General features: G+C 42.3%; 2 long non-coding RNA genes across 2 annotated transcripts; one reads left to right on the top strand and one right to left on the bottom strand.

Moving 5' to 3' along the window:
* Positions 1–11: 11 nt before the first annotated feature.
* Positions 12–2,755, bottom strand: LOC133382339 (uncharacterized). The gene is made up of 3 exons (XR_009761909.1): positions 2,610–2,755; positions 1,735–1,832; positions 12–632 (listed from the first exon to the last, which is right to left on the bottom strand). It is a non-coding gene; the product is annotated as an uncharacterized LOC133382339 (long non-coding RNA).
* On the top strand, positions 2,374–24,413 carry LOC133382340 (uncharacterized). The gene is made up of 3 exons (XR_009761910.1): positions 2,374–2,450; positions 3,631–3,744; positions 24,333–24,413. It is a non-coding gene; the product is annotated as an uncharacterized LOC133382340 (long non-coding RNA).
* The last annotated feature ends 1,207 nt before the right edge of the window (positions 24,414–25,620 follow it).

Raw genomic sequence — 25,620 nt, 5'->3', positions numbered from 1 at the left:
TTTAACTGCAAGTCAGAATATCAGGTGCTTGATAATATAGATTATCAAAAGAAAGAGAATTCAGACCCATCTCTGTGTTCAACAAAGTAATCTGGTACAACCTAACTCTCCTGGGACTGTACCACTTCAAAACACAGGAAAGGGGCTACATCATCAAACCGTCAACGAAAATAACTCCATGCATTCAGAAAACTAGTAGGTAAAGACTAATCTGTCCTATTAGCTTTCCACAGTCAGGGAGACTTTTATGGGCACCACATGTGATTTCCTGCCTAAATTCTGAAGTGGTACCCTCTCAGGATGATAGTACCACATTGTTTTTCTCAACATGTAAGTTAGCCTTGGATGAAGTTGGGATGCTCTAACTGTGGGTATCAATGGTGTGTTCCGCAGCAGCACTTGTGAAATTGGCTCAGTGGGTACCCAACTTGCAACAACAACCCACATTTACTGTGTGCCAACATAGAAAGATATACGTGAGTCGAGGGGTGATGCAGCAAATGTCCCAGGGTATGGTCAGAAGGCATGCAAGACCTCCACTTTCCTGAAGCTAAGCAGGTCTGGGCAAAGCCTGGATGGGAGACCCCCGGGAACCACATGAATGCCAACTTGTGTTTGATGATGGAAGAAAGCTGGAAAAGAAGTATAATAAAATAATAAATATATAAATAATGATGTGACGCAGTGGTGCCTGGTGCCCATTGGGACTGGTGAGGCAGAAGGTAGAGAGCTCAACAGTAGGTGCAGCTAGCGCAATGACAGGCAAAGCCAACTAATTCTAATTTTGTTCCGTTCCTTCCCTCTGAAGAGGAAGCCCACAGCCAGTGTCACCCTCTGGACTTGTTGTAAGTAATAAAGTAGGCAGGTGAGGGCTGTCTGAGGGCAGCCTGGGATTGGTGGGGCAGAACCTCAGTTGCCTTTAGGGACCAAACTCCACTGGTGTGAAGAAAGATAAACTGGACTGAGTTGCAAGGGCTGAAACACTTAAGTGACTTCCCTAGCATGTTATGAACCTTGCAGATCCTCCTAGCAAATCACAGTACATCATTAAGGCCATGTGAATTGGCCCGCACGATGGCATGGGTTACCATAAGAGGGAAGGGGAAGGAGTAACCCAGTCACACCAGTCCCTCTTTCTTGTTAACTTAATAGCTGCCACCAAATGGATATTTCCCCCCTTTTTTTTCCTCGCTGCCTCCGCTAAACAGCCCTTAAACCTTTGAACTTTCTGGCCAACTCCCTAAACTGGGGTGGAATGATAAAGCAATTGGACATGGAATGAGTAATAAGTCCTCAGACAAATTGAAAACCAAACCTGGGGTGCTTCTGGATTGCTACTATTTTCAGGTGACATTCACTAACATATTTGCAAATCCAGACTGTGCTATTACAGTTGACTGGGAGGTCTTGCACAACAAAACTGCTTACCAAATGTTTGGACTTTTAACAATAAGGAAAATAATAGGAAAACATACTGGAAAGTATGGGATAGCCCCTGCTTTGAACCAACAGCACCTACTCTCCCCACAAACAAATCAGAGTGCCCCAAACTTAATTTATGTGTTTATTTGTTTTTGGTAAGATAACAAATTAAAGCTTTTGTAAAGAGATACTTCTAAAAAACTTATTTTAAAAAGTGTTTGAACAGCTATCCATAGGAGCAGGGACAAACATACATACACAGGAAAATGCATTCAGCTAAACCTAGACTAGACTAACCAAGCGAATGCTTACCAATTTGCATCCCTTAGATCAGCTTCTAGGTCCATTTATTTATTTATTGTACTTATATACCGCCCCATAGCCGAAGCTCTCTGGGCGGTTTACAGTAACTAAAAACATTAAAACAAATACAATTTAAAACATATTTTAAAAACAATTTAAAACACAATTTAAAAATTTAAAACAATATGCTAAAATGCCTGGGAGAAGAGGAAAGTCTTGACCTGGCACCGAAAGGATAACAGTGTTGGCGCCAGGTGCACCTCATCAAGGAGATCATTCCATAATTTGGGGGCCACCACTGAGAAGGCCCTCTCGTTGCCGTGTGGCCTTGTTCTGGCTTCTTTCTGCTACAATGATCCAACTGGGCCCTCAAACTTTCTCCAGTGTTAAAATTCTACAGCATTTCATTTCTTCTGATTTCTGAACTAACTTTTCTCTATCTAGCAGCTTTATTTTTATATACAAAAATTCCCTCCTAATCTTTCAGCCACTCCAAATCTGTGCTGTTTCCATTCCCCAATCCTGTTAAATTTATCTCTCCACCCCCCTCCTGTAATTCTTTAGGTTTCATTTCCTCTTAACTGCCAAACTCCTAAGCACTTTGACTCTCCGGAACAGCCTCTAAAAGAAAGCAACCATTTTATAACACAGGCGTTTAACATCCGATCTTAGAAAAAATAGTTAACATTCCTTAGTACTCTGGAAGTGGGGATAACCATAACCAAGTAAGTAGAGTAGACATTTCCCGAGTAGGAAATGTTCAGCATTTTTATTGACTATTTGACATCAGTTAATGAGAAAAGAAATTGCATTCCAAAATAAAGGGGAGAGGAAATTTTGGTGACATTCTGATAGTGGGACTGTGGGGTTTTTGTTGCACATACCTTACTTTCAAGGTGGCTGAGGGCTTTTCTGAGAGTTATTCCTTCCATTCTACAAATCATTCCTGTGGTTGTCTATATTCTGTAGCCTTCCCAGGGGCCTGGACTTCCTGAAAACCCTATGACATCCTCATCTAGACTTTCTTCTAAGAGCCGGAAGCCAAGGGGCTGTCTACCTTATGCCTGACAGCTGTTTTTTCTTTTCTTTTAAGTGAAGTCTTTTTTACCATTAAAGAAAGTGGCATAGAAAGGTTTTTTTCAAAGGCTGCTTTCACACATGGGGCTAATAGCGCTAGTTTAACGGATTAAAAAGGTAGCGTTTCTGTCCCGATTTCTAAAATCCCTTTCACACTGCAGTACCTCTTGCGATAAGGAACAGTACTTTTTCAGCCGATTTAGTGGCATTTCGCGCAACTTTCTTTCACACGCTTGTTTTCGTCCCTCACCCATGAGCCCTGTTCCCCACTGTGTAGGAGTTCTAAGATCTCATCCCGTCACCATGCAAGCCCTCTCCCTTTAGGATCTGACTTTTTAAATTGTTTTAGTTGTATCAAGACTGGGGTGTGTGTAGGAAATGCTGCTGCTATCTGCGCCAATGCTGGAATACTGGTACAACGTTCCTCAGGCAAAACAAACAAGCAAACCTGTGCGACTAAAGGGCGGGAATGCACTGCATGCTGGGATGCCTGTCACGTGAGTGGCAGCAGCTAGCGAAAAACTCCCACGATCTTCCGGGTTCCCAGCCTTGCTAACGGATTATTTCGGGTATCATTTATTACAGAAATTAGCGCTACACTTGCACTACATTCCACCAGTATTCCAGAGCTACCCGGTATGTTGTGTGAAAGCTCAAATATAATGCGCAAATTACCAGATAACAAATCATCAGAAAAACAGAATAAAGTGCAGTGTGAAAGCACCCCAAGTAAAAGGAAGGGCTCCCCTTAAAAACAAAATCACTGAGTGCATTAGTTTCAGGTGCTTGGTAACCAGTCTTCCTGCCTTTCCATTTTTCAAAACCCAGGGGAAGATATCATGCAGCTGTTTCCGATTAGGAAGGATGAGCAGCTAGGGAGGCTGCAGAAATATGTAATGGAAAGAAAAAGAGACATACTATCCTCAGACACCTCACAATAAGGTAAACAGAACCGTGTAGCTACCATAATTATGAAGAATTCTTAAAGGCCCTGTGAATGAAGTAGACACAGAAGCCTTTTTTGTGGCAGAATAAAACTTTTGAGAATCTGAGTCGTAGTTAAATTTAATACATGGATGCTAAGACTTTTAAATTAGTGGACCTATCAAACTACTGAGCATAATGAATGACCTTACAGCAGGGATAAACAGGAGTAGAAAACCTGATTTGTCATCTCTCTCTCTCTCTGTATGTGTGTGTGTGTGTGTGTGTATGTAAAAACATAGAAATCTAGAGTGGGATCAAGACATTTGTGCACGCAAAAAGGCCTTTTTCATAATTATTTTTGTTTACATTTATTTCAATCTGAGTTAATCATAGCTTTTGACACAGTTTTCATATCCAGCCTGGAGGGCAGCTGGTAAGAAATAAAACTAGGTCATTAAATCCTCTTCCTGAGCCCTCTGAATCCTTTTATTAACATCAGGAAGGAAGCAGGCCAATCACAGAAGAATTAAGAGCTGATATCTGTCTTACATTCTTTACGAGCTGTACAGAAAGCAGTTCATTGAGGGAGACTTGTTGGATTCAAAGGGTATGTTGTGGTTAGGTCAGAATAAAAACAGGATACAAAATGCAAGAGGCGGTGAGCCCAATTTGACTAGTGCAAAGAGAAGCTTGTAGGAATTTGAATGGAAAGCTCATCTGTCTGTGCCCCATGTTTTCAACACATGCTCTGCTCTCTGATATGCAAAGAAACAAGTGCAATCTACAGACAATGGTTAATTAATTAAAAATAAAAGGTGTTTCCAGTGCTTAGACCTAGTCTGGGGACACCATCATTATTCCAGCTAGAGACAATTGGACAGCAGTATGGTACATGCTTTCTGTATATGTCAAGAGTAGCATTCTGTTCTTGGTTATTACTTCACATTTTCCACACCTGTACCCTGATCAACCTATTCACACATGACATATGTTGCTGCAGATTATCACCTTGTTAGCATGTGACACTGGTCCACTTAAATAAATGTCTGGGTTGGCGTTTCTATCATGCTGTTATAGAAAGAAAATATAGTGTATGAAGCAACCACATGAATCTCATGCATACCATATAGTTATTGGTGTGACACGTATACAGCTTAACTCTAAGAGATAATTCTGAAGTATTTTGAAAACCATCCATTATTATTTGAAGGATATGAGCATTAAGAAAGAGAAATAACTGTTGTGGGATGATGACCTGGATGATAGTGGGCATTGTAACTATTAAGTCAGTTTCACTAAAGTGGGGTCTTTTAATTATTCTTTATACTTCTCTACCAGCCTATACTTCTTCACAATCAAATGTTGTTGGTCTCCAAGTCCCATCAGCCCCAACCAACATGATCAATGATCAGGGATGTTGTGAGCTATAATGCTGGGAGTCAGCATCTGTGTTGGAATTGTTTTTAGATATTTAAAAATATGTTTCTAAAGATAAGATGTTTAATTTTTTTTTAGTGTTTTTGTTTGCCACCCTGGGCTCCTTCTGGAAGAGTGGGATATAAATTTAACTAATAATAATAATAATAATAACAATAATTGAAAACATATGGAGGGCATCAGGTTGGGGCAAGGTGTATACACTGACATTTGATTAATCAGGGGAGCCTTTCATAATATAGGGGGTGACTTTGCTTCTAGTCCCTTTTAAGCTCATCTTGTCTGTAACCTTTTTAGCCCTTTTTAAGCAAGGATGGGGGAACCTGTGGCTCTCCCCCTAGAGATTGCTGGACTACAACTCCCATCATCTCTGACTATTGGCTGTGCTGACTGGGGCTGATGGGAGTTGTAGTCCAACAACATTTGGAGAGCACCATATTGGCTGCCCCTGATTTAGATGTAATGTTTTGAGCTAGGAGCAAAAAAAAACTCCTAACCTAGCAGCAATTTGCATTTTTTTTTTGCATTAAGCATGTATTCTATGCACGTTGCCAAAGGACAAACAAAGGGGGAGAGTGGAGATGTTCCTAGGTAAAACTCACCTCCTGTCCTTTGCTTCCTGACTGATCTGAAGCCAACCATTAGCATAGAAAATTCAGAGAGTGAGACTGGGCTGGGATTAAGAGGGAGGGGAGTAGAACTGGAGTGATATTTGCAAAATGGAAATGGACTGCCTTCAAGTTGATTCCGACTTACGGCAACCCTACGAATAGGGCTTTCATGGTAAGCGGTATTCAGAGGGGGTTTACCATTGCCTCCCTCTGAGGCTGAGCAGCAGTGACTGGCCCAAGGTCACCCAGTGAGCTTCATGGCTATGTGGGGATTTGAACCCTGGTCTCCCAGGTCATAGTCCAACACCTTAACCACTACATTTGCAAGGAGTCTAGAAAAGGTGATGGAACGGCAGGCCCCTTTCTACTCTGCTTCCAGCAGTTGGGCTTCTGTGGCAGCTGGTCACCTCGCCATAGGAAGTTGCTTTATACTGAATCAGAACATTGATCTATCTTGCTCAGTATTGTCTGCACTGACTGGTAGAGTTTCAGACAAGGGTCTCTCCCAGCCCTACCCAGAGATGCTGGGGATTGAACCTGTGACCTTCTGAATGCATACACCCTTACCCGGTAAAGAGATCCTTCCTCTTTATTTATGCAAAGAGATACTTAATGGATGTTGCTAGGGACATTTACTTCAGAAAGAACATGGAGCCTGGTGTGACCATTTTCTGCATATACTGCATTATGAATACATTACATGTGTAAAATATGCAATGACACAATTGTAGATGTTCATATTTTAACAGAACCGGGGGGGGAGGGCTCATGTCAAATCAAAATCAAGGAATGAGATGAAAATTAGAAAGAAATCCATGCAGATTAGTCTTTCATTGAGATTTTTATTATGTTTCATCCCTAATCTCCATAAACAAGTGGCTGTGAAACTTTTTTATTCTTTTTCCACAAACCACTTGAAAATTGCTGGGGTCTCAACACACCATGTAATAAACTTTCCCCCCCTTTAGCGCTGGTATCATCATCATCAAAACCAGTGCTGATTTATGAAAATCACAGACCCTAAGCCAGGCTGCTGAGAAGGCCCCTATAACTGGTAATTTTTAAGGAAAAAGTTAGTAGATTGCACCAGCACTATATTATGAAAATCATGGGCCCTAGACCATGGACTTGATACACCTGGCCCTGGTCAAATCAGACTCTATCTCTATTTTGGGGGGTGGGGGAGGGGAGGGGAGTCAACTGCAGGTCCAAATACAGATACTCTTGACTGTTCAGTAATCTTTCCAAAGACCATCTGAATGGAGCTCACAGAACACCAGTGATCCGCTGACCGCAGCTTGAGAACCTCCGTGGCATGTACTATTCCCATGGTTTAGTTACATTATCCTATACAGAAGATTAAACAGAGACAGGCATGATTCTCCCTAGCTGTCGCTCTTAATAATTTAATCCCACTTTGTTGTGGATTCATAAACAAGAAGCAGCTCCATTAAGTCCTCTTGTACTTTTAGTTGGACTCTTGTGTACTGATCAGTTTCACACACCCTAAGGCCAATGTCACTACGTTTGGGGTAGGGATGGAGAGTCAAACTTTTCTCACCTAAGCATGGACTTAGTGAAACTATGTGGGAAAACAACTCTCTTCCAGATACGACAATCAAAGAAGGCATCTGAGTGAAACAGCAATATCTCCCAATGACTTTGAAACAGGTGCAATTTATTTTTAGCTTTCTAAAGTGCTCCAATCAGATTTAGCCTCACAGACAAATCCCATCGCTGCCTTCTCAGGAACAGAAGAGTGAAAACAGTGGAACCATCACTAGCCCTTGGCCAGAGAATTTGTTTTCCAGGTCTGTGCAGCACAGATGGGACAATTCTCTCATTACTTTTCATGTCATAGATCTTATTGTCAGGGTCTAAATTCTACAATCAAGGTGTGTCCTATTTTTCCTCTGTCATCCATGGGTTGCTTCTGAGGGTGAATTCAGAAGTGCTTAATAATAATCATACAGAAGAGGGGTGGATTTCATGCTTGCACAGAGTGCCCCACCAAATAAGCGCAGCCAGAAGGTTTATTTCAGGCCATTACCAGTAAGACCTTTATAGGAGATTAAAAGGGGACTAGACATATTTATGGAGGATAAGGCTATTGGTGACTACTAGTCATGATGGCTATATATGCAATATACTTCCAGGATCAGAGACACCATGTTTTGGAATACCAATTGCTGGGTAACAACAGCAAGACAGAACTATTGCATTCCTATCCTCATTAATGCAACTTTTTTTCTGACAGTTTTAAATTCTGGATTCGATGGTGTGTAATGCTTTACTTATTTCAGAAATTAGATATTCCAGCTCATCCCTTTGGGGGCCCTCCTGCTCATTCTGCTGACTAGAACCCTGATTTTCTGGCCCCAAAGTCCTACTCTGATGGCACCACAGCATGTCTTGCTTGTGGGCTTCCAATCGGTTGACCACTGTCAGAACCAGGATGCCAGACTAGATAGGCCAGGATTTAGGAACTTTTAGCCTCTGGACCATATTTAGCCTGGCATGGGTCACAATTTGGCCCACAAGGCCGTTTTCCCCAGAATACAGCCACTTGCCTCACACTCAGTGTCATATATGACAACAAGTGTGAGGCATGTAGAGATGTGGCTGGATCAGCTGTGTGACCAAGTTCCCTCTGGGGAACTCGATTGCACAGCGGATCCCTGCTGAAAGTAGACTTGAAGTCACTGCCCATCAGCTGATAGGTAGTGAGCTGATAATCAACTGCACTTCAAAACACCATGTGGGACTCTTTGCAAGCCCTGTGTGCTGCTTTGAAGCTCCGGTGATTATCACCTGACATCACTGTGACATCAGGTAATTGATAGGTGGGCAGCCCCCACCCACCTGTCAAATTTGGCCAGCGATGGGTATGGGAGATAAGGATCTGGCCTGCTGGTTAGACCACATTCTCTGGTCTTGAGATAACATTGGTCTGCTGCTGCAACACTCTATGTTCTTATAGGTATGAGACTGCTCTTCACAGTACAGTATCAGGAAAGGTCTCTAGTCCCATTTGAGCCTGTGTCTGTCTCCATGTTTCTTGCAACTAACCCACCTCACCAGTACATACTCACATACTGCCTGCAGCAACTGCAGTGCCTCCTCCAACCCACACAACAGAACAGTCATGGGGAGCCTGTGGCCCTCCAGATATTACTGGACCATCTCTCCATTGGCCATACTGGTGAAGCAACAAGCAAAACTGTCTGCAGCTGTGATGTAGCAACAAAGCAGGAAGGGGAATACCAGCTCTTACCTTTTTGTGTGGATAGGCAGCAGTGGAGATGGAGGATGCTGCAAGTGGTGGTTGCTGAGTGGATCGTTGCTCCAGTATAACACACGCTGATGACTTTGGTACGGGTTCAGTACAGATCCTCCAAAATCTCATCCATATGACTATGTTATTAACTATTACACTGAAGCTGTAATAGGAACTGGTTATGTCACTGGAAAGCAGCCCAAGCAAACATTCCGACATCCTGACAACTATTCTGTATTTGTCATGACAAATGTGAAAATGTGCCATCATATTTATAGTATAGCATCTCTCTTTGATTGCACCACAGAGGCAGATTCTCGTCTTGAAATAGGTTTCTATGCCCTGCTGGTGGTGGCAGACAGTAAATAAATAAATAAATACAAAAAGATTGATGCTTTATAGAGTTCCTGCCATCTACCAGGCCTAAAATGATTTACAATGTGCCTCTCTCTAGGCACTGTTCTATAAATACCCAGATTCTGTTCTGTTGCTTTTTCACTTGCTGATTTAAAAAAAAAAAAACCAGCCAAAATCTTTAAAGATTCCTATCTAAACTTATCCTGATAAGGACCTAGTGTTATGAAACCAACACATGCATACATTTAAAGCACATCTCCCCCAATAATTCAGGGAACTGTAGTTTATTAATGGTGCTGAGAATTGTAGCTCTGTGATGGGTAAACTACAGATCTTAGGATATGGCGGGATGTGCTTAAATGTTTGGTGCGTATGCAGCTCTAGTTAGTAAACTGTTTGGGCTTCTGGCTTTCAGCCGCTCTCTGATTGTTCTGAAATGATTTTCAATTCTTTGCAGATGTATTCATCAAGCCCCAGGGCCTAATTTCCATTATTCCTCTTTAGGAATGGAGCAGGCTGGGGTGGGAGGCATTGGAGGAGGGAATTTTATTCTCTGTGTAGGTTTCATTCACTCAAAAGCCATGAGAACACAGCTTATCCATTCAATCCCCCCTCCCAGCCGCCAACATTATCTTCATGGTTGAGCAGATTCTGGGGCCTGGTGCAACTTTCTGAGTTTGTATGTTCTTAACTTCTGAGTTTCACTCCCATAGGATATGGCAGTGGCCTCTAGTATTAAATGGTTCTTAACAGGTTTTAGAGTTTGTGTACAACCTGGGCCTCTCCTGGCCTTTTCAGTGCTCCTCGCCCTGCAACATAATCTGAGGCCATCGTTCTCCCTCCTGGCCCCACTTCAAGAGACAAGGCCCAACTCTATACCACCACAACCATTCTGGAAGTCATATGCAAACCAGGCCTGACCTAGGCTACTTGTCACCAACATGAACATCTGTCTAATGTCAGGTTAATACTATTCTCTGTTCCCAGGCATCTGATGATATCTGTGGGGTGTTTAAGTTATTTAGACATAGTTGGCTGGCTGCTGTGGGGAGATCTATTTGGGGGGGAGGGATCCTTTTTAATATTGTATAGTTCTTGTTGCTCTGTTTTAAATTTTGTGTGTTTATTCTCTTTAAGTTGCCTTGAGACTGTCTTAGTATAAGATGTCTAAGAAATGCTGTTGTTGTTGTTATTATTATTATTATTATTATTATTATTATTATTATTGTGTTTGATGTCAGGGTGAAATTTGGCTAGCCTACTCTCCAGTAATGCTTGGCAGGGCGGCCTTGCTTACTTCAACTCCTGTCACTGCTGCCCTTCACCAGAAGGGGTGAAGAGGTGGCACGGGTGGCATGGTGCAAATGCACTTGCAGAGCCAATCTGGTGCCCCTGCTAGTACATTTGCACTGTGATGAACTGCCATCTCACCCCTCCCAGTATGCCACAGTAGTGGTGGTGATGGGAGGCCAGGTAAACAGCACCACCCCACTTTCTGAGCTGCTACTGCTACTCTTATTTGTGAATGTCATGGCAGGGTAGTTCTGGGTGTGACATATATGTAGTTCACCTGGCGTCTGCAGTTGGATAACTGGGCGAGCCAAGGGCTTTAGTCAAAGACAAACCTGCCACATCAAGCTTCTTGAACTTCACAAAGGGTGGCCCTGGTAAAGGGCTTCTGACAATACAAGGTCTGACACAATATCAGTCTTGCCCTCAGTCAGTGTTGCTTGTTGCATCCATAAAGACAATTGTTGCTCTAAAAACCAATGAGAAGTTTGGCAATGTCATTAATCTGCTGGTGCCCAGAGAACTCAATGAACTTTCAGGATGTTCACAGCAAAGGCTGGTTTCTGAGGAACTGAAAGGTTTTGGCAGCCCTTGTACAGGCGCTGTTTGAATTCTTTGCTCATTGCTTTTCTTGCCAGAATTGGGCAAAAGTTTGTGTTTCTAGGTTCCAGAGTTGTCCTGTGTTTTGGATTCCTTTGGATTAAAGCAAACATCTTGTATCAGGCTTGGAGAGAGATCACAGGGTTGCTCATTGCCCATCATCATACTTTAGTAAACACAAATTTTAGTCAAGAAGAACAGAAATTGCAAGAGGCCAGTTTCTTATGGAGGCATTTCTCTTCTCCCCCTGTCTCTTGTGCTGAAATGGATGCCAAGCCCTTGAGTCAGGGTGGGAAATAAATCAAAATAAATAAAGCTGAGCCCTTCCATTATTAGCCAGAATGGGCTATCTCACCACCACTGCCTCCTTGGGGATTGTTTGGGGGAAGGGCTGCAGCTGAGTGGTAGAGCATCTGCCTTGCATGCAGAAAGTCCCAGGTTCAATCCTTTGCGTCTCCAGATAGGGCTGGGAAAGATTCCTGCTTGAAACCCTGGAGAACCACTTCCAGTCAGTGCAGACAATTCTGAGTTAGATGGACCAATGGTCTGACTTGGTATAAGGCAACTTCCTATGTTCTAGCCTTACAATTCCCAGGATTATGTTGGCACAGGCAGCAATAAAAATCACATAAACAGGTATCAAAGGGCAGCAGGCAGGGAGACTGAAGTGCAGCTTGGAGCAAGTCCCTACCATTAATTCATTTGACTGGACAAATATACACATTACAATTAGAGTCTCAAGAACAAGGGCTATTATCCCTCATGGACTGCCGTAGCTAAACAAAATGGGGAGAGCGAAAGAAGAGCTAAGGCTAATAGTAAAGGGGATTCAGGAGGGTGATGGCCATTTCAGGCTAGTTTTTGAGGAACAGGGCTTTCGTGGAGGACTCAACCTGACCGTTTCTACCACGCTACGGATCAGAGCTTGGAAAAGTTACTTTTTTGAACTACAACTCCCATCAGCTCAATCCAGTGGCCATGCTGGCTGGGGCTGATGGGAGCTGTAGTTTAAAAAAGTAACTTTTCCAAGCTCTGCTACGGATGCTAGTGCCAATGTGACCTTACCACATCAAACCCTGATATTTGGCAAGACTAGAAGTACCGGATAGGGGCAGGAAGTCACCAAGAAATAAATCAGGTCCTTCAGTGCCCATAGTTCAGTAGCAGAGCACAAGTTTTATGTACGTTAGGCAGAGGTTCAAGTTCTGCCAACATCTCTAGTTAGAAAGGACCTCTGAGACCCTGTAGAGCCAAGGCAGGCAGGGTAAACCAGGGATGGGGAACCTGTGGCCCTCCAGATGTTGCTGGATTCCAGCTTCTATCATCCCAGCCATCACTGGCTGCAGCTGATAGAAGCTGGGGGATCACCCTTTGGGTAGGTAATACTAAACTCAATCAACAGTGGCCTGAATCATTTCAGGACAGCTTCATATGTTCTGGTACAAATTTATCCCTACTGTACATTGAATGCCTATAGATGAACAGGATAACCCAGTGGACTAATAATTGCCTAGCTCTGGCTTCCCTAACCTGGTGTATTCCAGATGTTTTAGACTATTATACCCATCATCCATGACCATAGGCCACACTGGTTGGTGCCAGAGTGCAAGATATCTGGAGGTCACCAGTTTAGGAAAAGCTGTCCTTGTTTTTTACTAGTATGTTTTAGTACATTATTTATTATCTGCAATACGTATCTATGGGATGTACAGCCTTCTGTGCCATCTGTCACAAGTCCTGCCAAAGGAACAATTCTAGGAACCAACTGTTTTGTCTTGTTCATGTTTGTTGAACAACAACAGACCCCTTTAAGAAATATATATTTTCTTTATCACAAGGAATTTGTGCTATTGATCCATGCAGAGTCCAAAAGACATAGACTGGCATATTCAGTGCAGTGATGTTGCTTCTCTTCTGATGGATTTTGTCAATGAAAGAAAGTAACCAAAAGAACTCACTGTGAGAAATCTTAAATCCTGCAAGGAGGATTTGAAGAGATTGAGGAGCTTTAAAGTTCTCCCCTGCTGCTCCCTCTCATGAGTTAGAAGAGGTTTTTGCTTTGTTTTGTTTTTTTACTTTGCAGATAAATATCTTATAACGTTAAGTTCATGAAAAATAAGGAATTCAGCTAAAGGTAGGGATTACAGCTGAAATCAGGCACTGAAGCTTGAGACGAAGATGTGATGATAGCAATCAGTGTCAATTGCTTTAAAAGGGGATTAGACAAATTCCTAGAGGAGTAGGCTGTCCTTAGCAGTATACTACCTCCAGGAGTAGAGGCAGCATGCTTCTGAATACCAGTCACAGAAGAACAACAGTAAGAAAGGTAGGGCGGTCATGTGCCCTACTTTACAGAGGATAGTGCTTTATTTGAAGGAGTCCCCTGTTTAAAGGACTGTCCAGTTTAAACATAAAGCACCATAAAAAGGGAGAGCAGGACCTTTGAAACTGGCCAACTACAGCACCAAGAGAGCAAACTGGGCAGACACACAGGTCAACTGTTAGTCTTCCTCACTATGGTGAATGCATTGTATTCAGCCCTGTAGCCTGCCTTCCTTGTCAGATGGAGCATTTTTTGCGGGGAGGTGCATAGTGCAGCCAACCCCCCCCCAGTGGAAACTATGTTGGGGCTAGGCCAGAGAAAGGGAAACGCAATGACCTTCCCCTTCACTCTCCTCCATGCAGAAAGTACGTTAACTTACATAATGCCCTATGTAATGGTCAAGTTAATGGAAAATTTCATGTGAACACTGGGAATTAAACGACAGGCATATTTTTTGTTTCATAAGAAGAAATGTTAAGGATACATTGACCAAGGAACTACCAAAAGGTGTTAACTCTTTCTTGTCTTGTTCCTGACCTTTAGATTTTCCTTCCTCCTGGACAATCAGAAGAAAACCAGTTTTAACTTGTTGCTACATAAAGGACCAACTAAGCAATTGGAAACTAATTGTGGAAAACAGCTGGATTTTTTTAGTGGTTGCTGGATTAATTTTTCTCCGCAGAAACTCTGAAAAGGCCTTATGCTGAGCTGCACACATTGGGGAAACAGAAATTAGGCCTGAGTTGCAGGCTAGGTGGCCATCCATCCAGCTAACTGTAGTGTGCACAGCAGGGTTTATATTACTCTAGGGCTGTTTTATCATTTGCCATCAAGTACTCAAGAAAAAGAAAAGGAAATAGCCACTATGATGATGAGTATAGTGAATGCTTTAAAAGAGTAAACGGTAATTTAGGGTAGATTATTTTTTCCAGATCACTTTAAGTTACCTCTTATTTCACCCTTTAGTAATAAGCACCCAATCGTGCTCTACACATAATCACTGCAGAATAAACAAACTCTTACTTCTTATTGCAGGCAAACAAACATGTTTCTATATTGCTGGCTAGGTAGGGAGCACAGCAGAAACGGAAAGTGAAAAGCAGAGCAAAGAAAAATCCAAGGAGTGGGGTCTAACTCTAGCCCATAATACACAGCTGTAATATCAACTTTTCAAGGGTCATGTTAATATACAGACTTTTTTTTTCTGGATTACTTAAGTAATTATAGGTTGATTATCATAATGAAAAATCCACTGTTGGTCAGGGAAAGTCCTGAGTGAGTAGACCTTTGGGGAGCCTTTCAGATTAGGCTTTTGTTGTGCACTTGCCCTGCCTTACTCACTGGTTTTTTAAAGGGTCCTGTTCTTAAATTGTGCTCCTGTTCTTAAAACAAGCTGTCATTCTTAAAATGGAGACTGTCATTGTCTGTCATGTTACAAATTAAAAATATGATTTCTCCCCAAAAAAATCCTGGAGTGGGGGGAAAGGACAGCTGGGGGGGGTGAGTGTCAGTGCACCCATTAACCCCCGGTTACAGGTCTGATTGTATTTCTATTGAAATGACAGAAATTATTCTAAATTTGCACCTATACATCTAAATTAACAAATGCAGTGTTATTTTTCTTCTTTGTTGGCAGTTCCTAAGAGGTCATCCTAGGCAGAAGGCTATTTGCCCTCCTATGCTGCTTGTGGACATGCTGGACTAAACAGGCTCTAGGTCAGGCTCTAGCAGGGCTTTTCTTATTTGTTTATTTATTTATTGCCTTTCTCCCAAAGACCTCATGGTGGCATACATGGTTCTCCCTCTCTCCATTTTACCCTCACAACAATCCTGTAAAGTAGGTTAGACTGAAACACAGTGACTGACCCAAGGTCATCCAGTGAGCATAATGTCCAAGTGGGAGATTTGTACCCTGGTATCCCAGGTCCTAGTCCAATACTCTAACCACTTTGTCACAATGGCTTATGTTCTTAGCCATGACATATGTTAGTAGGTCGCATTCTTGGACTACTGCCAGGGCCCAAGCATCCCTGCAGGGCCCTTTGCTCATGGTCTGGGTCCTCCTTTAAAACAAATTTTCCAGTACTCTAATGATCTGTTTGGAGAGCTGCAATTTTAATTTTGTGCATTGTTGCACAGCAATGCTACATTAGGGGAATCTTGATAAAATTAAAATGCCAGCTCCCAGGCCCACCTACCTGGCACTGATCAGAGCACTGCTGCATTTGTCCATGGCTGCCTCTGACACCAGGTTGGGTTGCCATATTCCAGTTCCACAAATCTGGGCAGGCTAATTTGCAAATTATGCATATTATGCAAAGTATTCGCATATTGTGCAAATTATTTACATATTAATATTTGGATTCTCCAGTTGTTTTGTTTTTGCACCTAGGAATTACCACCAAAAACTGGGGAAAGATGTGAGAAATCTTTTTTAAAAAAAGCAACGTTTTCAGCCTTAAATGCCTAGACTCTAGTTTCCAACACTATGGAATGTTGATTGATTGATTAAGAGGATTTATATCCTGCCCTTCTGCTGTTAAAAACAGAGCTCAGCATAGCTTACAAATATAATAAAAACAATAAAAATGCACAATCAATATAAAAACATAATAAAAACACAAAATAGCAACAAACATAAAGTAAGTCAGGGCAGCAGTACGGCTAACCATTACATATACAATATATTTCAGAGATGTGGTGGGTGGAGAAAAACAAGAAGCCAAAATGTTAGGAAAAGGAGCCTTTCACGCCACATGCTCAGTTCTAAATACTGTTGCAGCAAGTTTTACAAGTTCCTCCAGTATTCCACTGGTGCAGGCACTCAGACATTCAAAGTATCTGTATGTTTCTTAGGTTTTATAAAAGCAGAGCTTTGCTTAACTCAAAATTTCTTCTCCCTTTGATCAACCACATCTACACAGGTTCCACCTCCATACTCAAAATGAAACTGGGCCTGGAAGTGTGCAACAATCCCACACATACATTGCTAATTAGATTACCAATGCCAGGATGTCTGTCTTATCGACTACTCTCCTGCACCCTCCCCCCCCCCCCGGGCATCATGAAAGACCCAGTCCTGGGCTCAGAAAGAAAATAAATATCTGGTCCTCTTCAAAGCACTGATAAGCCTCTTGTTTAATTAAAATAATAATTATAAATTCTTGCTCTTATCACTAATGGGAGTTAATTATCTTGCATATGCTGCTGTTGCTTCTACGGCTGTAACGGAGTGAGGTTAAAGATAAGTGAAATGCAAATAGGAAAAAAACAACACAAAAGGCAGTAACACTTTCCTAAATGTAATACCATACCAACCACAAGAAGATTCCTATGAGTAAGGCAGAAAACTAAGCATCTCACAACCAGTTAGGGTTCCTAACCAAAAACCAAAAATATGATAAATGAAAAAATATTTATATAAGCATGACTATCAAATATATTTATTATTTACATAAACTGTAAAGATATTTATAGTGCAATCCTAGGTTTATTTATTCAGAAGCAAGTCCCAGTGTATTCAGTGCGGCTTACTCAAACAGGGACAGAAATGCAACCTCAAGTGATAAGCAACTTCATTCACGCAACCCAAAATTCCGAATCATAAGACTCCATACACGCACACACTGCAGATGTATAAATACATACAGCCCATATAACAGTTTATTGTCAAACCAGTTGGTCATTGCAGAAAAATCAGTATTAGTTTTAAAGAAATCAGTATTAGGTTCCTACAGAATAAAAACGTTAATACCTAAGTAAGCCCTGCCTACTTGCTTTAAAATAGGACTGGAGAGGGGGACAGAAAGAGTTAGAACACAAACACAATTCTTTTTTACATTCACTCCAAAGTCCCATTGATTTTCAGCACATTCATAACCATGTCTACTCAAAAGTAAGTCCTATTGAATTCAATGGGATTTACTCGGGCATATGGGATTAGCATTGCTTTTACAAAAGCAAGTATTGGGAAGGTTTTCAAAACACTGCCCAGGATCTGACTCCTGCACACAAGAGGGAAAAAAACTGAAATGTATATACTTACCCAATTTATGAGATTTTCAGATAAACGGGGGGAAACCACCATTTTCTGGCATTGCAATGAGGTTTTCTAGACACTGCCTCAGGTCAATGAAACTGAAACACAACCCTGGCTTCACTGATTGGCTGCAATCCTGAATGGGCGGGGTTAAAGCTATGAAGTGCTATACAGTACTGTTTAAAGAAAGATTTTACAGTTGGGGGCAGCTGACATTTTGATGTATATCTCGAGAACCGGACCACCTAGAAACTTAATTTTTTTAAAAAATTAAAGCTGAGAATCCGGGCCACCTAAGGGGCTAAATGGGCGCTGGGTGGCATGCATAGAATCCGGGTAAAACCAGGCTAACTGGGCAATATGGCAACCCTACACCAGGTAACCCTGCCAAACCTCACCTACACAGGAATGAGCCTATTGATTTAGGAGGGGGCCCATCAGCAAGGATCCTGCCAAGCTGGATCTGGTCTTGATAACTGCTAAGAAGTGCATATTGGATGCCAAGTTTCATCTGGGTTAGAAATAAAATGCAATAGGTATTTATACGAGAGTATTGTACCTTAGGCTCTCTTCTACTTCCGAGATCACCTCCATTCCCATGTACAACAGCAGTCTGTAACCTCAACAAAACATGTCATTCTGCTGCATTTCGATATGCTAAGTCCATTTGACAAGCATATGTAAAGCAATGTTGATTTCAGCTGCTCAGTTATGGAATTCTTTTTAGAAATGACATATTAAAAACCCAAACTAGAGCATTTTTCAGAAGGTATAAGTGTTGTCTTTGAACACATCTTTATGCATTCCAATATTAAATAGGTAAAAATGGGAATACCTGTGAAGTGAAGCTCTTGTTTTTGTTTTTTAAAGGAATTTGTATGACAAGCCAAATCAGTCAGCCATTTCCAAGGAGGGTCTTGTGTCAGGCAAATCCAGAGAATCTCTGAAATAGTAGCTTTAAAATAAACATTTCCCTAAAAACTTCTATGCTTTTTTGTAAGTTGCTCTGAAGACTTTGGGCAAGAACGTGAGATACAGTATATGTTCAGTGAACAATCTGTGAAATAAACAATAATGAGAACATCTGTTGTTACACAGAGGTGCCATAAAGTCATACCTGTTTATTATCACACAGTCCCTTGTTCTTAAACTGCTGATATTTGAGGAATTCAGTGCACACTTGTGTGGAGGTGGCCTAAACTTTGATATCAGCTGCAGACATAGTCTGGTCCATTCCTGGGAAAAGACTTAAGTTGCAATCCTATACACGCTTACTTGGGAGTCAGTCCAGTTGAACTCAGTGGAGCTTCTGAGTTGACATGCGTAGGCTTGTGCTGTTACTCTTCCTTTAGCTAAAGAATGACTGACACTGTGGAATAATTCATCAAAGATCTGGAGTTAGGCCAATTTGGACGGAAAACAAACATTTATTTCTTATTGGAATGCGCAATGTAATTATATAAGGAACACAGAAAGGAATTTGCTTTTGTAAAGCGGCAAGCTGGTTTGGTTCAACCCACCCCAAATGTGTGGGTTTGGTTCAACTCACATATGGACAGCCAAGAGGGATTGTGTGAAATGGCCCCAGGTTTGGTTGGTCAAAAGTTGTGTTATAGCAAGTGGGGAGAGAAAGCAGAAAATACTTCAACAAAAAGCTGCTGATTTCAAGACTCTTGAGTTAATGTGGGTGCTTTCAGATGGGAGTTTATTGTGGAGTTGGTGCTGCTCATATTCACATTTTTTGCAGTATTCACACAATGTTGCCATCGTCAAAATGCCTGCTCAGACTTTTTTGACATTTAATCCGGATTTTTCCTTACCATAGAAAATCCAGTTAATAAAAATAACCCATTGTACAGCTGCAGTCACTGCTGGTGTGGAAGCTCATTAGCACATTTTTTAGAGTGGGTGGTTTGTCACGTATGGTGACATTTCAGCTGGTAGCTTCTAATGCCATACCCCTCCTGTTTGCTCCTCAACTGTGCACAATGTAGCCGTTTTGTTTTTGATGGCCCAAATGATATGAATGTGCCTATTTCCATCAATTGCTGCACACTGAAGGAATGTACAAATTTTAGCAACCCAGTTAGGAGGAGCTCTTATCTCAAAACACAAGACATGCGGATTACCTTGGAGTAATTAATTGCAGTTCACACTTCAGGCGTTTTTTAAAAAATATGTTGCACAAGACCTCTTTATCACTCTTGGGCAATCCTTCATGAAGTAAATAATATATCACTCTTGCACCAAAGCTCAGTATTAAAAACTGAAAAAGAAACAAATACAATTTGATATCTTCCCCCCATCCAAAGCACAAACTTCTGTTTTGCCCATTGTGAAACTTGATCATGGAAAGTCTGGTAACATTTGCTCTTGTGCACTTCCTGGGAATTTGTTTTTTAAAAAAGATGTGCACACACAGGAACAGGAATACCTGTGTGTGTGCCCAGAATGACAACAATGAGGCAGTGGAGGGTGGGAAGAAGTGATTGAGGGGTAGGACCAAAAAAACCCCTCCAGATCCATTTTTTTCAAGCTTCTCCCATTGGTGTGTGAACACTAAGTGGTGGAAGAGCAATGAATGACTGAAAAAACCAGGAATGTTTGGAAGTTAACATGCCAAACGCGTACATAGAAAAAGTGGATCTGGTGTACGTCTCCCTTTAGGAAGCACCCATCGTCACGTAAAGTGTTCTGACTGTGAACCCAAGTCAAAGGACATCTACCTGAGGAAGCCTTATAGCAATTGCTGGCACCAAATGGAAAATCGATCCTTGTTTGGATAGCAGTTTAAAACGTACAACATCTCTATATACTGGCATGGCTCTGGGACGTGCTATTTAACTTTTCTAATTGTAATCTGCAGAGAGTTCAGCTGCATGCACAAATGGGTCCAGTGTTTCAAAGCAGCTAAATACTGTTTCAGTTAATAGGGGTGAACAGATCGTCTGCAGACTACATTAATTCTGCTAAGAGGTTGTCACTGATGAGGCAAATTTCACTTAGAGAGGATTCCTTGATCCTGCAGGGTAGCTGAGCAAAAGCCTGGATGCTAGTGGGAAGTGAGATTTGCTGTTCTTTATAAAGCCTTAAGATGCTGCTTGTGATTTTGTTTTGCAGGTTGTTTTCACTGTGTGAGAAACCCCATATCACACTGACTTGGTTCACATGAATTGCAGCACATTTGGATCTGACCATTTGCTGGTTTATCAGCTGCAGAATCAGGAGGGGGTTATCCTACCAGGCCAAAAGGCACTCCCCCCCTGGCTCATCTCTGCTGTTACGCATTTCTCTTAAGGGGGTGGCCACTTATGCATCACCTCAGTAGCCATCTTCCCCTGCAATAATACAATAGGGTGCTCTGTCTGTTCATGTGTGGGGCAGTGGTATGCCTTAATAGGCCTGGGTGGTACACAGTGTAAACTGAGAGGACATCTCAGGTCAGGTGTGGGCAGATTTAAGATTCTGGGATCTATTTTGTACTAGAGCCCAGAGATCAACAAAGTGGAGCCAGGTGTACAACAGTGACTCAGGAGGAAGGAGAGAGCCAGATGCAAAGTAGTGGTTCCAAGGAAAGGGCTGATTGCCTACAGCATCCCATTAACCATTCATGGGAATGCCCTGTACATGCAAGTACAAATATAGCTCACCATCTCAGTTACTACAGATCATGGATTCTAATAGCCTAATCAGGGGTGTGGGGAGCAACTGGGACACAGAAGCCCTTGCCAATATATTGCAAACCACCCAGCAGTCTTCTAGTAGATCCCAACCTGCCTTATTTCAACTCCCAACCCACCATAGGGCACACCCCTGAATCCTCTCAATATGCAGAGGTTCTAAGAAGATCCATTGAAGTTCATTCACGTAGAAAAGGTTTCTGAAGGCAAAAACTTTGAAAACCACCGATCTAATGGCTGAGCTAGACAGAGATGCCATTCACACGATGAGCAATTGTACAGATGGCTTTAAAAAAGTAAATTGCAGCTGCAGCCCCACCCTACAACTGTAGACTGAAAGCTTTTTAAACACCATTTGTGCAATTGTTCATTGTGTGAATGGAATGCATCCAGTGCCTCTAGTTTGCCCCTAAACCAACATCAAAACAATACATTTTATCATTTTTAGAACAGTTAAAAACAAGGGAAGGGGCAATAAGCCACTAAATCCTTTGCTAGACATTAACAGTACGATCTTATACATGTCCACTCTGAAGTAAGCCCCGTGAGTTCAGTGGTACTTACTCTCAGGTAAGCGTGCAGAGTTGCAGCTTAAGTAACCTACCCTCCACCAAAATCACTAACCATTGTTAATCAAGAGTGGCCAAATCTGGCTTGTGAAGAACCACATATGTATGATTCCCAGCTGACTTTCTGCGGGCATTCACCAATTCTGTTTTGTGCTGCTTTCAGTGCCTTTAGCAACATGTTTGCTTCCCAGCATTCTGGCTGCACCATGTTTTCTTTATGATTCCTGTGTCAGAGATAAATGAGACATGGAGGGGAATGTGTCTCTGTTGTGGTGGGTGAAGAAAAGAGAAACATCAGGCCACCGGAGAAGAATTTATACGGTTGGATTTGTATAAATTAAGCATGCTTGTGAAAGTCAAAAGTTCACAAGGTTTGTTGTGAGATGAGCTCCTCTTTACATCAGCTCAACCCTCAGACAGAGAAGCAAAGCAATTAGCAGATGCAAATTCACAAATTGTGAGCACATCCAGTCTGGCTTGAACTGGAAATGTGAGGAAAGAAACTGTATTTACACAGAAGGCCAAGTCTGATTACAATAACTTATATATCTGTATTACAGGAACAGGTTGGTTCCACCACATTTCCTATGCCTTTGACTTTTGGAAGTAGGTATAACACACCTAATTTATGATCTCCCCCTGTGACAAAGACAAAAAGGTGGCATTTGGTCATTTTGGCATAATCAGTTGCTGAAGGCACATGCTGTGTTGTTGTTCAATTGACCTTTTGCTTTGAGGGAAGTCTCTATTCAAGGGATATCACAGTAGAGTTTCATAGGGTGCTTGCAGATGCAGTTGTCACCCTGGGGCCAAAAGCCAATGAAATATCTGTGAGATCATCATTTCTTTGTAGTTGATGCCCATTTGATCTAGTGGTTTGCTACTGAATATTTTTCTGCTTGGATATCCATGAGTTCCCAGAAGGTATCCGAAAGTGGCCACCTTCTTTCCCCAGGTCCAGCGAGGTCAGATGTCAAGTAACTAATCTATGTATTTGAATACCCATACATTGGGAAACATATCCACAGGGAAAGCTATTTGGTTCTTTATAAAGCACAGAAAAGCTAACATGGACACTTATTTCCTGACATGGGTACTGGGTTCAAAATATACACTATTTATACCATTCTCTCCTTTATGAGTCACATGGCATTTAATGGCAGGACAATTATAATGCTGGTGTTTCTTTTTTGTTTGCTTGTTTCAAGTAAAGGATAGAGACAGGGAATCCTCTTCAGCACAAGGACTGTGTTTCCTTCTCAGCAAGCCTCTGGAGGCCACACGCCAGTGGTGGGTGAGGCCAGAAGCAAAAATGGGCAGAGCAACCAATGTTAATTTTACCTTTGTACAATTGTCTGGCAGCTTCTGCTATACACACTCACACACCCCTCTCTATCCTCCATTCAGGCAAGCAAGAAGCATTCTCAGAGTGATATTCTAACCTGGCAAAAATACTCAAAGGGGGGGGTGCAAAGCAGGGTCAATGCGAGATGTAGCCTGGGGAGAGCAGATGTAGCTGGTAGGGAGTCTGGCCTGGGGAGAGTGTGCCCTGTGACAGAGAGACTTGGAAGGCCACATTTGGCTTCCACACCCTTCATCCTCAGTACAGGAGAACTGACTCTGGAGGAAAATTGTCCTTTGGACAATTTTAAATAATGTATGCTTCACCATCCATTTTGGTAAATGTTGATGCGTGAGTGGTAGTAGCCCTGGTCAGGTGTAGCTTAAAACCGGAATAGTAATGAATATGGGGAGAGGGATAGTTTCTGGACAAAGCTGTGTGATTTTCTGGATTTAGAATAAAGGACAATATTGCAGATCTAGATGGAGTTATTCTGGCAGAACTGTAAGGTATGCCTTCAAAACATATAATCAAGCCAACCCAAAGCAGCTTACAGGCTGTGTACTATTGTCTGCCATCAAATGTCTCTTCCCCTGTTTTCCAAGTCAGCAGAAAAAGAAGTCTGAGCACATGCCCCGCAACCAAGCACCCAGCAGCACAAACTATTCTATTGGCAACCACAGAATGCTTCTTTCAAGCCTGATTTCAATAGAGGGAGAGGACCCTGCGGGCACCAGGAAATGCCTCAGTGGGAACATGTGCACCTGTGGGCACCACATTGATGACCCCTGCTCCTACATGGACAGAGGGCTATTTGGCATGGTGGATCATAAACTGAGCAGGCCTGTGAGTAGAAGACCTCAGCTGCAAAGCAAGTGTGTTGGGCTTGGCTGACAAAAGTGGGGAAACACACATAGCTCCATGCACTAAGGCCGTGGTTCCCCAACTTCCATCCCCCCATGGACCACTTGAAAATTGCTGAGGGTCTTGGCAGACCGCTTAATGATTTTTCTGCCTGTCATAGCAATTGTAAAGTGCTATGTTAGATGCTGTATGTTTTTTAATTGTATTTTTACAGACACTCTGCGGACCCCCTGAATGAAGCTCAAGGACCACAGTTTGGGAACTCCTGTGCTAAGAGACACACACTTGGAAGGGAATAAAAAGGTCCAGTGGTAATAAGAGACTGAACTTGAACAGAGTATGAATCCTAATTTATTTACAGACCTTCTCTTTAGGACTGGCCAGGTAACCTTTCTGTTCATCACTTTCACCAGCTACATAACAGGAATGATTCCCCTTCTGCTTGATCTGCAGGAGATTTGGGGAGAACAGGGACAAAACTATAGGCAAGTTCTGAGATGCTCCAATGCACAGCCGAACAAGCTGTACGTTTCCTGCTCTGAGTGAATCTGGAATCTGGAGATTCCAGATTTGCAGGCTTTCCAGAGGCATCTGATTTGACACTGTTGAGAACAGGATGCTGGACTAGATGGGCCTTTAGTCTTACTGAGCAGGGGCTCTTCTTACGTTTTTATGGGGGAGGATTTAGCATCCTAAAATCCTTGCCTTTCCATTCACAAATATTTCTGTACCTTCCGGTTGTGGAAAAAGCAGCATCTGTTCTGCTGTTGCCTCAATACAAAGCATGGTTTCCAGCGCTCAAGGGAGACAGTTGTGTGCCATTCATTGTTTGGTCCTAGTCCCTGTCCACCCACCCACCCACATTGTATCCCTTGCTCCTGGCCATTATCCATACCCGTGCACACCTGCAGGTATTGTTTGCTTACATCCTGGCCCTTGTTTACCCTCACCCACAATGCCAGCTCACCTCCCCATTTTCCTTGCCCTCAGCCATCCCAGGCTTTTGGACAAACAGATCAGTTATGCAACTGAAACAAATTTATGCAGATGTGCTTAACTTGGCATGGAAACAGACGGATAGAGAGACAGACAGGCAATTTGGGGTTGAGTGAAAACAGCCCTGCCTATCTTGTGGATTGCCACAGAAGCCAGAGTTGCAAAGGGTTAGAGTCCAACAGTTTCCCTAGTAAAAGGGAACAGAAGGCAGTTTCACACAACCAAGTGCCACAAGGTGACTCCTTACCACTGCTGAATCCATGTGGGCAACCTGCCTCCAGGACATGTGCATGCATGTGCCAGGGAGATGTGGGAAGCGTTGTTGTTTGTTTATATTTTTATCCCAGATTTTGTCTGTAAATGGCCACCCTAGTCTGGACTTTGGGAGAGAGAGAAAGGGCTAAACTGTCCCCACCCCTGCTCAGGTTTCTCCCTCGGCTACTATTAAAAATGTGCATGTTAATTGCAGTCACATGTACAGCCAGTTCACATTTCTATGTTCATTA

This window comes from Rhineura floridana, chromosome 3, assembly GCF_030035675.1.
Source record: "Rhineura floridana isolate rRhiFlo1 chromosome 3, rRhiFlo1.hap2, whole genome shotgun sequence".
Classification (NCBI taxonomy): Eukaryota; Metazoa; Chordata; class Lepidosauria; order Squamata; family Rhineuridae; genus Rhineura; species Rhineura floridana.
The sequence above is the reverse complement of the archived record's forward strand: the minus strand, read 5'-3'. Positions and strand labels throughout refer to the sequence as shown.